Consider the following 18,114-nt stretch of genomic DNA (forward strand, 5'->3'; position numbering starts at 1 on the left):
ACTTGGCCTCAGCCTCTGCAGTTTTCAGCCCTCTGCACCTTAACACACACAGTGTCATGTATGTCATAAATTTTGTCTGTCAGCAGCTTGAGGTGCAGTTCCCCCCAAACCCCTGCATCGATCTTCATGAAACTTGGCAGGCATCATGCTCTCAGCAGAGGCTCCCACTCCTGTAAGTTTCATCCAAATCAGAAAAAAAACAACAAAGTTATAGTGATTTCATTGATTCCCCGTTATACCCTATGGCTGGATCTCCGAAGCTGCTCCGAAGATTTTCTGAAGCACTTTGGAAGCTCTGAACTGTTTCAGAAAGCCTAACAAAGCCAGTGCTTCGATCCAGACATGCTGCTTCTCCGGATCTGAAGCAGGGTCCAAAGCCTTGCACAGCCCAGTAGGCTACCATGTTAAGAAACACAGGTTGTGTTCCACTGAAGTCTTTCAATTCCAGGCTTTCCAGTGATATTCACACTTTCATTTCTAGCTCTGTTAAGGTAAGAATTTTAGACACTGGTTTGTAGAGAAGCTATTTTAGATACTTATTAGGAGACATTGACATTGCTAGCAGTCATTTTACTCTCCTTCTACATGATAGATGTAAATAAAATGAAGTAGAAGACAAAATGCCAAACACAGAGGTGCTGGAGGGCACAACACTGACAGATTAGAAAGTGGGGTCACCCACTATGGTCATACCAGAGCACATGCAGAAATGATATGAAGTCATTCAACATCATGTAGCAAGCTGGTAGGAATGTGTAGAATCCCATCCAATCTGAAGGGAATATGTGGCATTGGGTGCAGCTCATCCTAAAGCAGCTTTGAGGATGGAAGCAAAGCAAGAAAGAAGGAAGCAGAGTGCTGTAAATTTGGACTCCTAACTCAGACAACACATGGATCTGTGCAACTTGTAACAAGCTGTGTCACTTTCAAATTGGACTCGATTCAAGTGGATGCATCAGGAGCCTGACTAGACCTCTTACGTGTACACCGTGATCCAGAGGATGAAGGGCTGCCTATATATACATATGATAGATATACAAGTAAACTGGATTTTTTGAGATGCTATGATTTTTTTTTTTAGTAGAGATGGATTATTAATACATTCTTTTCTACTTCATCAAGGCAAATAAGCATTAGGTTTGAATAGGGGTGGATGACTTGTCCTGCAGTTACCTGTTCCCCTCTTCTTCACAAAATCTTACAGCTGTAATATCACTTTCACCAAGTTATTTTCTCTCTCCTCTCTCCAGTTGACAGATACAAACTACCCAATTCTGACTGCCATGCAACCTTATGCTTCAAATAGTTCATCCCCTCCTCATTCAAAAAGGCAAAATGCAAAGCATTCTACTTGTTTAAATAGCATGACTGAAACACATCATTAAATTTCTTTATTTTGGTATTCTTTGGGGAGGCTGGTTTTAGGCAGTGATTTTTTCCTTAATATTTATGTTTTTCAGTTCCCCAATTCTTATTTTTATGCATACTAATTAAAAAAAAGTTTTTGTTTTTAACAGTAAAATAAATCAATATTTTAATTGTTCTAATTCACAAGCTTCAACCAGTAGTTTCTCCTATCAAGAGGAGGTTTTGATCTAAAATCTTATGCATTAGATATGAATAGTATGTTAAGTAAAAGAAGCAGTATTATTTTTCTAATCCCCTTATACAGCTGAGGTGAAAGAGAACTGTGTTAACTCACTGTGCTACTCCTGCAAACAAGCAAAACCTTTTAGCAGAAAGCATGGCACTACCAAGTGAATCAAGAACTACATTTTAACTTGAGGTAATAATGCATCTCTCATTTATAATCTTTTTAGGAAAAAAAATAGAGTATTTCAGTCTCAGACTGAAAAAAATCTTAATTCTGTTTAGTTATGTCATTAACATGTCACTGTACATCACACCATCAACTCAGCATACTCTTCTGACATGTTTCAAAACACTCTTATTAGGTAGTCTGCATTCAAATCAACCAGAAATAAGATTTTTTTGGTGAGAGGCCTTATTGTTTAATGCATACAGGAAAGCTGAGTGAAGAAAAGGCAGAGCCTTGTTCTTTATTGTCTATGAGACATATTGATAGACACTTGAATGCAAATGGTATAAAAACGTATTTGTAGGTAAAAATCACAGACAGTGTAGATTACAGCTGTGATTAAGGAGCCTATACTTAAGGCACGGTCTCTTAACCTTTACAGGCTGCTGATCTGTGGTTAAAGTAAACATTTTTGTGACCCCTCCCCCCATTACTCTTACTGAAAAAGTAAGAGTCAACATGCAATAATGATGAGCTGATTTAAGCTTGTGTGTTTATGAATTGGTGTTTCAAGTGGCTGAAAGAGAATACTTTGACCTTGAATAACAGGAATATAATTTTTTTGATTTGCATTATAGTATAATTTTCAACCCCTTAACAACATTGATTTTCTTTCTTGACATCGTGCTTCCAGCTGAGAATACTGAGTTTGGAGTACCAAAGCTTATGAAAGTGTTTAGCAGGGTTGCAAAGGAAAAAACAACAACAACAAAACAACCATAGTTTCCTCCATCCTACCCAACTAAAATTAGGCAAATTAATATGAATGAGTATGAATGAATATGAATTAATTCAAATTCACATGAATTCTAAAAGAGGCCCTTGGAATGGAAGCCTCAGAGATGCTACTATTCAGTCTCCCCTGGATGAGATGACAGCACAAAGGCAGCCTCATTCTGTGATGAATGCTCAGCAAGTTAAATCACTGGCAAATATCTTCCCATCCTGATGTCTGAGAAGTGGACACTGTTAGAGGACAGTGATATAGCTTTCCATGATATGTCTACAAACATTAAAAGGAGTCTTTTACAAATTCTAACAGTTTGGGGATGTTTTGCGTACCCTTTGGCTGAGTATATTTCACTTTAGCTATCTGCAAAGCTTCTCTCCATACTTCTGTCAAACTGCCACAGCCCAAGTGTGGAACATAATATGTGATAAATGTAAAAAATGTGGCATACATAAAAATTATTTTTTCAGGAGGTTAATATTCTCAGGGATTAATTCCTGGCATATTAACCTATAAATGTTACATATTTATTTCTGTTGTAAGTTATCATCATGGAAAGTGAGGGGACACCAACCTTGTGTGAAACAATGAGCACTGTCCCTCAAAGTGGGTACATTTACATGTACAATTACCCCAACGTAATAAACTCTGGTATTTATATGTGCACCTGGGATTGCAGTAATTCAAACCAGGGCAGAGCAAGCCCAGGCTGGCAGAGGGTCCAGACGGTTAGCCCTAGGCTCCGGGTGGCAGCATTGGGCAGCAGAGGGACTACCTGGGGCACAAGGTTGATACAGTGTAGGGCTAGCTGGCAGGCAGCCCCATTTGGCCCCAGTCACTGGCATTGTGGCCATGTAAATTACTCTGCTATGGAATAGTACTTGTCCCAGAGTATGGTGGAGTTAAATAATTTACTGCTCCCTAATATAGGTACATGTGTAGATGGTGATACTTTACTATGGAGCTAGTTGACTCCACAGTAAAGTGCAGGTGTAGATGCACCCAGTGAGCTGCAGTTAATAGATACATTTATGACACAAGAGGCTTGAAATCTAAGTTCCATCTTCTGCAAACAAACTGTGATATCAGTGGGATTACTAATGCAAGTAAAGTTATACTCATGAACATCTATAGAACTGGGGTTTATGGAGACAGCATTAGCTTTACCCTAAACTCAATTTCTGCACATTAAAGTTACCTGAATTCATACAATACATTCTTAGTATGTCAACTGAAAATAATGCATAGACTATTCTCTTGTTTAAATACATGCTAAAATAACAGCACATTAAGTTAATGCATACTGATGTTTTTGTGGGCAAATATGTACCATGCCCTATTCTGGAATTTTTAATTTGTTGTTTAGGGAGTCTGGAAAAAGAAACAAGGATAACCTAAGGTCAATCACACAAATGGCGGAAGCATTGGGAGTGAGAGTCATAGGAACATAAGGGATTTCCTAGCCCGTTATCACAGGTAACTTCCATATAATCCCTTTCAATAAACTGATCAAGTTCCATCTTAACAGTAGTTCTTGGCCCCCACTCTTCCTCTTGTGAAGTTTGGGATTTGTGGAGCAATAAAGGAATGGGAAGAAAGAAAAAAAAAGTTGTTCATCATGTTGAAGAGTGAAAATTAAGAAGAGGGATTTTAGTGAAAAGGAAAGAAGGAGCAGACAGTTACCAAGTCACAAGTACTAATGGTCATGGGAGGTGTCTAAGTTCCCTGTCTAAGCCTAGCAGAACAAAGTAGTGATATGCAAATATGTGATTGATTGAAGTGAACAAAAATCAAAGTCTTTGTTGGCTAAGGGGACAAAAGTCACAATGATAAACTGTTTTCCTATTTCCCCCACTTACAGTTGATACAGAACAGCAACTTGACTATTTAGCATTAGATTATGTTATGTACAGATTGAGCCTTTCAACCAACATGACTAGATCTTCAACTAGTATAACTAACCAGCATTAATTAAATTAAAGTCCCAGTCATTCACTATGCTGGTATCATTCAATGCTCTAGCTGGTGATCTAGCCCAAGTTGTTCAACATAATTACAATAATAGCAGTTACATTAATTCAGGGTTCTCAAACTTTTTAGACTCAAGGCACCCCTCAGAAATTCCAGCTCTTACCTTTCACTTTGTGTTTTGAATGAAGAGGAATAATAGAGCAAATATGCTACTGCAAAGAACTCAGAAAAATTGGTTTTAACATGATAGATTCCTTTCTTGAAATGTCTCGGTCTGTCTTGTGAATCATGTTTGTATACCTAACAGTGCTACCCTTGAAAGAATCTCAAGGCATCCCACATTGCTGTGGCACCCTGGCTGGGAAACACTACATTAATCCTTTAGTGTAGGAAATACAACACTTCTCTTAATGATGGGAGTTTTTTTAATTAACTTAATTAGCTCATCGCCTGTCATTTTCTTGTTCAGGCAAAGCCCTTTAATTAATTTGCCTGCTATAACTGTTAAACTGTTTTTTGCATATACCTGGAATATAATTCAGTAGTTAAGTACACGTTTCTGTTTGCTGCAAGTAATTTTATCTTAAAGGGACCTCCAACTTACTGTTAAAAAAAAAAAGAAAAAAGTTTTCTTTACCTGTACTACTATCAGAATATTAGCTGATTTTAAAATAAATAAAATTATTTATATTTTGTTTACTTTTAGTGTTTCTGTGATTTTGGGCAATGAATGAAAATAAAAGGGTTTTCATTCCCTTTTATAGTATATTTACAGTCTGATTCTTAGCAATGGAGTGTTCAAACATAGCAGGAGAACATTTATTATATAAATGCAATTTATTAATTGGATTTTTAAAAGAAAATAATTGAAAAATAATTTTGATGGTTTTAGATTTTACAAAATTTTTTTACAAAATGTATATACTTTGGACAAAATTTAAAGCTGACATTTCATTTTAAAAGATTGTTTTAGCGATGTGATAAATTGTACATTGATTTTATGATGGTTTTAATTCATTTTATTTATAATCAATTATTAATAATAGTTACTTTCGTGTGTTGATGTTTGGTAAAACACCGAAAGAGTAGATTAAATTTATGAATCAGATTAAAAAAAAATATTAAAATGAACTATTCTAACAAATAATAATAATAATATAACCTGGAGCCAACATTAATTCTTCACACATTTCTAAGTTTGCTAGGAATCATTCCACAAAGTTTCCCCCCCTCTCCAGTAGGTTCAATTTTTTTCCTACAGTTTAGATATGTATTTTGTACACAAAGAATACTTTTTTGTAAACAAGTCATTAAAAATATCAAGAAAACATGCAGTGAATAAAAACTTTAGCTTTTTCAGGGATTTTAATATTGCCTGTTCCTCTCTATTTTCTGTACTATGCAATTATTATTTTCCAGGTGACATTTTTAATGATCAAAGACTATAAGAAAAAGAATTGAATACCAAGTGTCTGTGAACCTTTAGAGTGTGCAAAGCTTCACTGAGTGAGAACATGGAGTTTCTATGGATACCAGCTGTGTGAAGCCAATTTTTGTTTAATTATTTACAGTAAAGTGATGTACATTTAAAATAAGAGCTGTATTTGTATTCTGCATGTCAAGCATATATGAAGATAATGTATTACATCACAGCACTAGGACAATTTATAGATATAGAAGAAAAAGCAGAAATTTAACACCCAGCAATTCCCTTATACGCAGATTAAACTAAAACTCAATGCCTTCAAGTGTTTTAATGTAAACTTCCATTTGTTTGGTCTTTTTTCAATACTGGCAATCAGTTCTGTAAAAAAGAGTCATCTCCCAGACTCAGGTAGTCTCACAATGGCAATCTCATAAATTAGTTCAGATTCTGACCAATAGGATATTATTAGGGGGTTCTCTACTCTCCCATGATTCCAGCAGAAAATTAACTTGATAATATCCAGTTGAGAGCGCAATTTTGTATTTTGAGAAAGTTATCACAGCTCTTTTAATCTCCTAGGAGACTCAAAACCATTATGCAGACATTCTTGGATAAATGTTTGCCATACCCAACATGAAGTTTAAAAAACATGCATCTTAAGGCTTCTAAAGTCTTTAAGTTACTTTTACTCCTGTTGTGCTAGATTTTATCATTCAATCACTCTTCCTTCTGGTTTTGGTAGTAGTTTTCAGTGTTATTAGTGTCTCATTGATTTAGATACCAATTAAATGCAAAACCCTAATATTAAAAAGCTAAGCAAAAACAAGTCAGCTGTTGCTACTAGTTGGAGAAGACTGAAAATCTGGATCTCTGTTTAGAACAGGTGTACTGTAGACAGATATTTTATAAATTGGTAAATGCTTTTTAGAGCTAAAAAACCATTATGATGGCACAGTAAATTTAATACAGCTTTATGATTCTACATTGGATGATACATTCTAATTGTAAGCAATGATGTGATTAATCATAAGTTGGAAATACTAACATGTATGTCTAAAAGGAAATACCACTATATAATTAATAATAAGTTAACTATTTATTTGTTAAAAATCAAGATGCAAATTTTTTTTACAGTAAATAAGATGGATATATTAATTTGCTGGTTAGGTAAAAAAAATAAAATACATACTTTTGTGCTAACTAGTAAGTAGATTTAAGCCAAAAATTATCTTTATGTGGCTCATCTAAAAAAAGAGTAGGGGTTCATTGTTTCATTATAAAAATATTAAGGAATCTTCCTGTTTTTCTGCAGCTAAAAGAAACCTTATTCCATAGGCTATCCAAAAGAATTGTTCAAATTAATAGAATGAAAATAACGCTCAGAATAAAACTGCTTTAAGCAGAGAGTAAAATTTGTCGGGCTCCTAAATCTCTATATTAGCCATACCTCACATTTGTGGAGAATGCCCCTCAGCAGGTTGCCCAAACTGTAGAGAATGCCTCCCCAAAGAGTGCAAAAGGTTCCCAGGGAGGATTTATCCCTGTCTTTCTGCCAATCTCACATGCCCAGTCCTTCAGCAACTAGCACCACTTCTCTCACTGCTGATTCTCTCCCACCCTGTTTTTCAGCACCCATTGCTGCTTTCCCTGCCACTGATCTCCCTCACTAGCAATTGTCACTGATTTTCCTGCCCACAGTGGGAATTGGCAGCAGGTGCTAGTGAGGGAAGCAGCAGCAGCAAGGGAAACAGTGACAACTGAAGTCTGCGGAGCCCCCTGCTTTCCTACAGTGAGGTGTAAACCTATCAGGTTTGGGAAATCCTGTCCTACAGAATGTGTATACCTATTATACAAGCCCCTGAGCTATCATGGAGTTAAAGGGGATGTTTGAACGCATGGGAAGATCTAGGATTTTGAAAAGGGGAGTGCAGATAGTGTGGCACATCATCATATAAAACACAAAACATTTTTCTCCAGTTAAAGATAAACTAGATGCTTTACTAATAAGCTGGGGGCTAGCACTACATTATTTAAGAGTAAAACAGATAACTATTTGAATGTACACTAATTTGCTAGAGTATCCATAAAGTTTAAAACAATATAACAAACTAGGCAAAAAGTTATTGCATTATTAGCCCTTTAGTCATTATAGTTAAATGTACATCTCATTCAGATTCATTAAACAAAATCTAGCCTTCCTTGAGAGTGCCTCCAATACTTCCCTGTTGGACATTTCTACACCTGAGTTAATATTACCATATCTCAGTTAAGTTTTATTAGAGTTAGCATTACAAACACTCTACAGAGCTGTGAAATAGAAGAGAGACATTACCAGGAATAGCTAACAGACAGCAAAATTGCAGAAGAAAGGATGGTTTGGATAGTGGAACATCAAGACCACCAAAAACAAAAGAGGGTCATTAACATGTGAGGATTAGCGAGAGATTAGCCTGAATCAGGGAGATGACAGTGAGCCATGAAGTCAGTTGACTCTTGCGTGAAAAGAAATGCAGGTGTCTCTCCCGACAATTGGTTTTAAAATCTGCATGGAACAGGAATCAAAGGGGAGTCCAGCTGCTCTACCTCACCACCCCAGAATCCACATTTGTCTGAAAGTGGTTCTCAGTCATTTTGCTGCCTTATTACTGCAAATGGCTTTGCAAGTGCTTTGAAAATATGAATGTTACGTGCACACTAAGTGTTGTTATTACTACTTCTTGTAAGCCTCAACCTGACAGTGGGACTTCTAGGATAGACTAATGACCATTCCTTTTACCACACTTTTGTCCAAAAGTGCTTGTAGCTTTTTTTAAATAGCTTTTCTGTTTTATTAAAAGAAGATGTCTAGACCAGAGGTTCTCAACCTTTTTTGGACCAGGACCCATTTGTGAACATTGATGGGCCGACAATGTGAGGTCACGGTTGGCAGGGCTAACCAGAACTTGTTGTGCATTCACAGGTGCATCTCTAGCAGGGCCAAGGAGGTGATCCTCCCTCTCTATGTGACACTGGTCAGGCCACAGCTGGAGTACTGTATCCAGTTCTGTGTGCCCCACTTCAGGAGGGATGTGGACATTGAGAGGGTCCAAAGGCGGGCCACCCGAATGATCCGGGGACTACAGGGCAGACCCTACAATGAGAGACTGCGGGACCTGAACCTGTTCAGCCTTCACAAGAGAAGGCTGAGGGGGGACCTGGTGACCGTCTATAAACTCACTAGGGGGAACCAGAAGGGTTTGGGAGAGACCTTGTTTCCCCTAGCACCCCTTGGCATAACAAGGAATAACGGCCGCAAGTTGTTGGAGAGTAGGTTTAGATTAGACATCCGTAAGAACTACTTCACAGTTAGGGCGGCTAGGATCTGGAACCAACTTCCAAGGGAAGTGGTGCTGGCTCCTACCCTGGGGGTCTTTAACAGGAGGCTTGATGCCTACCTAGCTGGGATCATTTGAGCCCAGTTTTTTTTTTTCTCCTGCCCTGGCAGGGGGTCAGACTTGAAGATCTATGAGGTCCCTTCCAACCCTACTTCTATGATTCTATGATGGCTAGTTCTGACCCAGTGCTCCTCACTCCTGACCCGCTGCCTCCCACCACAAATGCCATGTGCCCTCAGTGGCTGGGGGGGGGCACGGTGAGCTCCTGCAGGTGGTGGTGGCACTGACAGCGGTGGAAGCATGGCGACGGTAAGCATGGAGCTCCCACAGGCAGCCACAGTGCTGTAGGCAGTGGAGGAGGGTGGCAAGCGCCAATTGGTGGTCAGTGACCACCTGCAGACGCCACTGGCAGCAGTGGTGGTGGCCAGCAGCAATCATGGACCACCCACAGATGTTGCCAGCAGTGTTGGTGGTGAGGGGTGGGGTGGTGACAGGCGACTGCCCGCAGGAGCCACTGGGAGTGTCAGCAGTGCCTTTTCATAGGGGGTGCACCGCTGTGCTCACTGGGTGCACATGCACTGATGTGCACCCCTACGCATTGCCAATGCCTCCCATCCTCAGGTTCCAGCCCCACAGTATGTGGGGCAGGAGGGTGGGGCATGCAGCCAAGCAGCCCCTTCCCAGCTGGAACTCTGACAGCCTGCAAGGAAAAAGCAAGTTACCCATGTTTTTCCCTTTCTCCATTTTCAAAGTTTGTTTGTGACCCTTTTATATATTTTTGCAACTCACTTTTGGGTTGTGAACCATGGGTTGAGAAATGCTAGTCTAGACAATACAGCAGTAAAGCACAGTCTGTAGCAGGGACTGGCAACCTATAGCCTGCTGGCCAGATCTGACTTGCAAAGATTCTAGATCCAAGTGTAGCAGCCAGCATGCAGTGGCAGGGGCAACAGAGGGGGCACTCCCATGATTCTTTGCCTGTTGTGTGCTTTCTGCCATCCCCTCTTGCCTACACAGCCCCTGCTGACATCCCAGCCCTACCTGTTCTCTGCCCTTGTTGCTGTATTTGCTCATTAGCATGGCTGTTGGCTATGGGAATCTGTGCTACTTGATGGTGATAAATGAAGACTGTAGGGGGCATGAGAGAAAGCAGGGAGTACTGGGAGAGCATCAGGGAATTGACAATCCATGGCAGCAGCCAAGTCAGAAGCTGCGCCCCAGCACTCATAAAGGTTGCCAACCCCTAATTATACACTAGCATTTCATCCACTGATAGCTCTAATGGAGCTGCAACAACAGTAGAAGGATTTTGTAGAAACCCCAGGCTAGACAAGATTTGGCAATGAGCAAAATCATTAGCTGACATAGTTACTTTAAAGTAACTAGGGTCTTTTCTCCACGATGTTCATATTTGACTCTCTTAGCAGAGACAAACTTAACAAAAATGTGGCTGAAAAAAATGGACTACCATTACAGTACATTTAGACTAATGTAGAGTACAGGATTTTCAAACAAACATGTAGAATAATTTTAGATTTGCTGTTATGGAGGGCACTAAGAATAGCTTGAAAAATGAGAAAGGAAATTTTATGCCAAAGGTTTGTCCAGTCATGCAGAATCAAAGTCTAAGCATGCAAGTAGCTTACTACTAGGGTTAATGAGGCAAGCCTCCAAATGATATACCTTGTAACAGAAAATTGGTGAACAGGTTTGACTAGCATGGTAGAATCCATATACCTACTCCTCTAGTCCTACAGATATTTTCTATCTTGAGGATGCTGCACACTTTGCTAATCGATACCTGTCTACATGTAGAAGGTGCTTTTAGCGTGCTCTTTAAGTGGACAGACTTGAAGAAACGAGGATGAAGCAGAAGCATTCCTATCCCAGTCTCGTAGGAAGGGGGATGCATTACTGGGTGGTGTGGCCGTGCACCTTTGGGTGCCTGCCACTTTAAGGGCTTGAGCAGGCTCTGAGGCAGTCTACAGGTGGGAGCAGACCCAGTCAGGCTGTCACATAACAGCCAGGAGGCTGCCTGATTGGAGCAGGGCTGAGAAGCTTCAGTATCACAGCAGTCTCTGAGAAGCCAAGCCAGCAGTTGGAACTGGGGAGCTGAAGAGTGAACATCTCCTGGTTGGAGTGCTGTTGCTCCCAGAACATCTGGAGGTCAGGGTAGGATCTATGGGGAGGAGGAGGTTCCTGGAGGCCCAGTGTGGGGTCCAGAGCCTTGAGAAGGGGGCTGAGTGCCTGTGGCCTGCTGAGAGGAGGGCTTAGGACAAGCCCAGGGAGGAGCTGCATGCACCAGGGCTTTGTAAGACACTAGGAAGTCTTGAAGACTGGTCCTGGGGAATGACTTAAAACTATGCCCTGCTGGGGCTTGGTGGTGTGGTAGGGCTGCCTGTGGTGGGGTAGACCCCAGAAAATGACACAGCAGTACCTCCCCAGTGAGAGGCAAGTATGGGACACTGGAAAACCTCAGCCCCTGCTGCCTTGTGGGTGACCCTGTGGAGGGGAATGGCTAGTGGAGCACACCCCAACAGAAAAGGACAAGGCTAAGGCCCATAGAATGAGGGCAGTGTGTGGTGGACCCCTATGGGCAGAGGAGACCCTAGCAGGGTGTGGGGCCCATAGGCAAAGAAGCCAGCAGTGGGGCGGGGGTGGCGAGCAGCTGGACATGAAGCCGGTGGCGGCAGCATGGAGTCACCAGCACTAGGCAGGCCTTGCAGGAGGGGCTGCAGCTGCTCCACCTGGCTCCATGGGGTCCTGCAAAACATGTGGCCTGGGGCAGTCACCCCGATCCTCCCACTCCCGAATGGCCCTGCCTACGGGAGAGGACTAGATGCTCGCGAGCCTAGCCAGAAAATCCTCAACTGGTCAATGCTGGGTCCAGGACCAGGATGTTCAAAAGGCAAAAGCACCCACTCTGAGGAACGGCCAAACGCAGTTGCCTGGAATCTCGACTGGCTTAGAAGTTAGGTCAGGGCCTGTGAGGTCAAAGGTCCCAGAGCGGGCCACTGCCAGGAGGGAAGGTTGTCTAGGGAGTTTGCAGCCCCAAATGATGGCAGAGGTTAGGTCGCTTCAGTAGGAGGGATCCACATCAGGGTCCGAATGTCAGCTGGGAATATAGTGGAGCCCAGTGTGGGGCTGGAGCCATATAGTGATGCCATCTGCAAGGCATGGGACACGGTAAAAGGGAGGTTGTTGTTGTATATAATGCTCTTGGCATCAGGGCATAAACATAGGTAACCTCCCACCTAGAAACATCAATTCAACTACATCAGAGGCATGGCAGGAAAATCAGGTGGGCAGATTGCCCTAGACAGGTGGGCAGGCTGCTATTGTGACTGGCCTTGAGATGGCCCCGTCACAGGTAGGCACATAAAATTTGTACATCAATCCTGTTCCTGGAATTTGGTATTAAATCCAATGAAGGACACTGATTCTCCAGGGAGTCAATGAGTCACTGCACTTTAACATTTGGAATTTCTTATGTCATATGGCAAGGAAAGCAGTAGACATTATCTACCAACCCCCTAATATCACTGACTTTTTTTTTGTCCTTTGACCCCAGTGAAAACCCCATCTACAATATACCATGTAAATGCTGTTTATTTTGGTAGTCAGTTAACAGACAATGCCAATGTTGCAGAATGCCCCACAGCATAACACTGATATTTGCCAACTACTTCTTTTAAAGCCTAGCCCATCAATGTATAAAATAATACATTGAGGCCAATGCGATTAGTCATCTGTCTATACCCACCTTCATGAGTAACTATCATACAAGATTTTTAAAACAGTCTAATAACTAAATAGAAGGGGTGTCTGAAGTGGGCCCTATTTGATTCAGATGTGGCCCAAATTGAGGACAATTATTCGATTTGTTGATTCAGATCACTGTTCCTGATTCAATTCAATACAGTATTACAGAGCTAGGTTTGCAGCGATTAGTATTTTGTACTCATTGGGTAGCCCAGATGTTTGTTTTCAATCTGACAAAGTAGTGATGGGTGAATTAATCCATTCTTGCTGCCCTTTATTGTTGTACTCCAATATTCCTAATACATAGTTTAAACCCCACTGTAAGGCTTCCTTTTCCTTCTCCTTACCACTCTTGGGTCCTGCCATAGGGAACATTAGCCCAGGTGACTTTTGGACTGGACAACAGTCACTTTGGAATTTAAAAAATTATAGATTTTACTGTGAACAACAGTGCATTGTTTACATCAAAAGTAGACAGATTTTAATTTAGTGGGAGGCAGGGTCTTGGAGAGACTGTGAAAGATGCTGGGCCCCACAAACAAATCTTTGGAAATGTGGAAAAAAGCAGGTGGGTCTGAGAAGATTTCAAGGAAGGAAGATGTCAGTCCGTGGGGAAAGTCACAATCATGGAGAAGAATAAAATGTTATCATTATTACCAGTGGAATCCTTCCTCACGCAGTGGAAGAATCAGAAAGAGCAGAACCAAGGAAAAAGTTTGGGGTCATGTTCCTGTGGGAAGACACACAAAGATTCAGGGCAATTTTGAACTGCATTTCCTAAGGTTTAATTAAACACAGAATTTGTGAATGCTTTTGCTTCCTAGACTTCCTTACTTTGGCTCCATTTCAGCTTAGTATTAATGTTTGCGTGTGAAATACGGAAATTCTTCAGGTTATAAACAATCAGGAAAATAAGGTTTATAATGGAAGTGTTAAGACCAGCTTAAGTGCCATGATGCAGAGATCTATTTTGCTGCATGATGTTTATATTTAAATATGTTTATATTGTAAATATTTCCCATTAAAACTTTTGTTTATGGAAGACCCACCTGTTCTGGGTCTCAGGCACTGAGGATGGCTGTCAGCAGAGCTGCTGATTAGAACAAACTAGTGCTTCTAATGCCATTAAGCAGAATAGTTTAGAGTGCAGCAGTGCTGTGTCTTTAAGTAGCAGGACATCTGCTCTTTCATGGAACAAGTTATTCTAATGACAAAAGTATTTGTAGTATCACAGGAGCTATTGAAAGACATGGCAGTAGTGTAACTTTGAAACAAAATGACATGTGGTTGTATCTCTACAACCAAGGAGGCGTTTTTAAAACAAAGAGTTGCATTTTGGCAGTGATACACTTCTACATGATACCAGATGCTTTCACATGATGTCAGATGTGGTAAAAAAACCCCAACACATTATCAATTTTGCCTTGACAGGTTTAGATGTTTTAATTTTGGGGGTATGGCAGGGAGAAAAAGGAGCTCTTTCACTTGAGCTTTTCAAAGGGAAAAAGGCTTGTGGTTAAGAGCTTAGACAAGAATCATAAGATCTGGACTGTAACCCCAGCTCTGCCACTTGATGTGTGATTTTGAACAAGTCACTAACTCTCTCTGTACCCCAATCCCACGATCTCCAATATTAGAAAGATGATGATTCTTTTGTGTCTCCTCTTTGTTTGGATCACACAAGCTTTGGAACAGGAAACCTTTTTTTAAACGCCTGCAAAATACTTATTGCACTTGAACCCCAAAGTTCCTTTGTAATACAAGACAAAAAAAATCAAAGTTTAAAAAAAATGTAATGTAACATCACACACCAAAACAAGATCAGCAATCAACTGTTCCTGGTCACGTGCCAATATTTGATGGTATGACATAGGAAGCATGACTGACAGAAACAGCTTGGTTACCCAGCATGAGAGCCAACCCACACAATTAAAATCTATTTCAGCAGTGAGCCAAATGGAGCCATACCTAGTGGGCACTAAATATATCATTGACATGGTATGACTGGCCTCCAGGGGAAAAGTGATAGCTGCCCCTTTTTATAAACAAGTCATGCAGCATGGCTTGACATCAAAACTACTGTTCTTCTCCTTCTTATTGGGAGGGATAGAAAGAGCAGGTACCCAGTGGAGAAATGAGAAAAGATAAGTGCGACAGAAAGGCAGTTCAGCTTGATAAAGTATACAAGACTCTATTTCTGGAGGTTTGTGACCTCCGAGCACTAAAAGAATTGCTTTCTTCATGCTTTGTTCCCTTTTCCCAAGTAAAACTGTATAGTCATACTCTTAATCATTCAAGCCTTTTGGTTCTGTAGCAGCCCTTGTGAACAGCAGACTTAAGCTGTTCTGCAAACAAGGAATAAAATGCTCTACTTTGCTGACAGGGAGTGATTTAGTTGCAAAGCAAATTTATGCTTTCCCCCCTTCCTCCAAGTGACTTGGTGTCAGGTTTTCGGGCCTCCTATGTAAATAACAAGCTGTTCTGCCAATTCACCCATGGCACTTTTGTAATCAGCTGCAAGTCTGGGCCAAGAGATACTCCCTAGTTCAGCAGGAGCTCAAGCTAAGTTATGACGAGATGGAAAAGGGACCATACTCCAGTGTAGATGAGCTGGATGGGAAGTAATGAGGGTGGGGGAGGAAGGCTCTCACCCATTTACAAGAAACCTTAGCAGCATTTACTGGTACATTTCTGCAAACATGAAACATTACTACTGGCAGAAACAAGAACTCAGTTTGAGACTATGCACTTTGTATAGATCAAGCTTCCTACCCATTTAAAAAAAGTTGATCTGCTACTCCTCAGCAAAGCCCCTCCATAGCTGTTTTTCACAGCATCTGTTCTCCACTCCATCCTGTTTTTACCATTAAACATTTTCCTTTCTCCTCCTTGTTCTCTTTGCAGTATCTCCAAAGCAGAAGCGCCACCTCATAATACCAGAGTAGAATGTTCAAACACACAATGTTGGAATGCATTACAAAAATACAAAAAAAACAAACAAACCAAAATAAGTTATTCTGTTTGCAGTTTGTACATAAATAATTAAGCAGCAGAAATAATTTTATCAACCATTCATTTCCACCTGATCGAGCAGTCCATGCATTTGTTTTATTAGATTCTATATTCCAAGACAGGAGTTGTTTGCTTACTGGCATTGTACATTTGAATGTTGGCAGAGTATGTTGTTGCACAAATTGCTTGATTTCTTGTTCCTAGTACAGCATAGTTTCTGTTTAATCCAATCAGGATAAGTGAATTTCACTCTGCGGTTCCCTTTGGAGTTGTATATGGATGTTCTAAAGCACATTGTATCTAATTAGCATTTGAATCCAAGTACAAAACTTTCTCATAAGTTTTTCTATTAAATAAATTGCATGATTGCCCTTTGCCAGTTGGAAGCCCAATTAACATAGCAACACAATATGCTAGATTCTCAACTGCAGAGAGAACTTCTAAAGTTTTTGGGGGTTTTGAAAAAGAAAGGTCTAGGATTAGCGGATTACTCTTACCCCATAAAAATATTAGGTATGAAGTACTAAAAATTGACACCTAAAGTAATCTCTTATATCCTTAGATAGTCAAATGGTCTGATTTTCAAGAGTGGCCCGCATCAGTTCAGCATCATCAATTTAGTAATTGTTATGTGCTGGTTTAACATTATTTTGTATTCATTAATTTTCAAGTAAATGAAATGTAGAGTTTTATATTATATGGTAAAATCACAGGGTACAAAGACAGAGGCCAACCGCAAGCAACTTGGAGAGCTGTAGCATAATGAGGGGTAAGCAGCCAGGGCAAGAACACTAGGCACAGCTGTTGCCAGTCCAGCTGCTGCCCCTATTGCTGCTGTCACCCAGGATGCAGACCCTGTTGGTTACACTTCTGTTAGAAAGTGAAATGGAAAAGCTGTTTGTCTGAACATAACTGTAACTTGCAGATGAAACATCAAAAAATGGTTAAAACAATTTAGCATGCTTGTTTATAGTTTACTAATGCTAACAGCTTAAATTGTCCATATTGTTTCTAAATGGTCGGGAAAAATAGCCTGTCATCATTGGTAGGAAGCCTTTTTGACACTGATTGAATTTAAGGTACAATACAGTTCTTCACTTTTGTCTCTTATCCACTGCTTCACTTCAATTGCAATTAATTACCAAAATCTATTTAACAAAACATCAGAACTTTATAAAGACCAGTGACAATCTACAGATTAGCAAAGTATAGCAATCCAAAACAATTCCCATTTCATAAAGAAAGGGCAAATAATACATGCTACCTTTACAGTGATTGAAAGAAAAAAAAGGCCACAATAGTAAGGGTTATTTAATAGTTACGAAATTGCTGCAGTTGATGTCATCCTAAATTGTTTGTGTCACTGATTGACAGAAATGAACCAATCATCCTGGTTATGTTAAACTAACAGCAACAGACTAACAATCAGTCTGTTTATAATTCAAAAGAGCTGGTAGCAATGGTGGGAAATTTTTCAAGAATTCACCTAGTAGACAAGGCTAAAGGGTCTGGAAGCTGCTATGCTGCAGTGTTCAGCCCAGCTGCCTCTGGGAACAGTTACTGCTGAGTTGGCCAGAATTTCCCCTGAGGCCTCTGGCCGAAGCGTAACTGTCAGACACCCTTCCAGCACACCTGAGGACAAAAATCAAGACTGTAATTTGGACAATACAATATGTGAAGGTTGAACCTTGCCTCTAATAGGGATTTTCTTAATAAATTTCTGAGTAAAAACACTAGAAGTTCAGGAGTCTTACCCAATCTGTAAGTTCAGTTTGAATAACAGCCATTCTACTTTCAGTCCCAGCTGCTATAGCCAAGATTTCTTAACAGCTCTGCTGAATGCTGCTGTACCTGTTCCTGTTTCCATGGAAATGGACACTGGCAAAAGCAGCATAAGAGCTTTAAATAATTACGAGTACAATTAGCGTTTTACCTCTTAGGAAGATTCTTTTTTTTTTTCTTTCACTTTCACCAGTTTGATCAGGGTGAAACTTCTATCTATCCCCCGTCCTACCAAATG

General features: G+C 40.4%; 1 long non-coding RNA gene across 1 annotated transcript; it reads right to left on the reverse strand.

Moving 5' to 3' along the window:
- Nucleotides 1–13,253: 13,253 nt before the first annotated feature.
- LOC109297759 lies at nt 13,254–17,979 on the reverse strand. Its single transcript, XR_002097405.1, has 3 exons — nt 17,849–17,979; nt 15,855–17,726; nt 13,254–13,812 (listed from the first exon to the last, which is right to left on the reverse strand). It is a non-coding gene; the product is annotated as an uncharacterized LOC109297759 (long non-coding RNA).
- Nucleotides 17,980–18,114: the final 135 nt, after the last annotated feature.

This window comes from Gavialis gangeticus, unplaced genomic scaffold, assembly GCF_001723915.1.
Source record: "Gavialis gangeticus isolate Ggan-Ray unplaced genomic scaffold, GavGan_comp1, whole genome shotgun sequence".
NCBI lineage: Eukaryota > Metazoa > Chordata > Crocodylia > Gavialidae > Gavialis > Gavialis gangeticus.